Raw genomic sequence first — 646 nt, 5'->3', positions numbered from 1 at the left:
GGAGTCTCTTGCACTGTAGGTGGGTTCTTTACCACTGAGCCACCCGGGAAGCTACTTTGATTAGAAAATCTCATAATTTGTGTTTGTTTTCCCTGGTGGCTCAGACAGTAAAGCGTCTGTCTACAATGCAGGAGACCTGGGTTCGATCCCTGGGTCGGGAAGATTCCCTGGAGAAGGAAATGACAACCCACTCACAGTACTCTTGCCTAGAAAATCCCACGGACGGAGGAGCCTGGTGTCCATGGGGCCGCAAAGAGTCGGACACGACTGAGAGGCTTCACTTTCTTTCCTCCTAACACTGGTTTGATTACTCCTGGCCCCAACATAGCAGAGCCACATTTTTCAGTGGGAAAAGATATTAAACTGATAAGAACAGAAACTACACTTGATTCTAGCCAAAATACCAAGAAGTGATGGGAAAGAATTTTAATTTCCTCTTTGTGGTTCATAAAACAGCCCACTTACCCCCGGTGGAATTTTTTCTCCCTCACTGACAAGGTAGCCACAAAATTTCCTTCCTCAAAATCCTTGGTTAGTAAATAGTGCAATATGGAGCTTGCACCTGGCAAGTGGAAAGGGAATTGCCCACTGCTTTGCCCTGCCGTCTTAGGAATAAGCCTGCACCTCAGCTCTGAGATTTCACAGG

At 46.7% G+C, this 646-nt stretch overlaps 1 pseudogene; it reads right to left on the bottom strand.

Moving 5' to 3' along the window:
* Positions 1 to 302: 302 nt before the first annotated feature.
* Positions 303 to 415, bottom strand: LOC128045912 (uncharacterized; annotated as a pseudogene).
* Positions 416 to 646: the final 231 nt, after the last annotated feature.

The sequence above is a fragment of the Budorcas taxicolor genome, chromosome 3, assembly GCF_023091745.1.
Source record: "Budorcas taxicolor isolate Tak-1 chromosome 3, Takin1.1, whole genome shotgun sequence".
In the NCBI taxonomy this organism is placed as follows: Eukaryota; Metazoa; Chordata; class Mammalia; order Artiodactyla; family Bovidae; genus Budorcas; species Budorcas taxicolor.
This window is presented reverse-complemented; position numbering and strand designations above follow the sequence as displayed.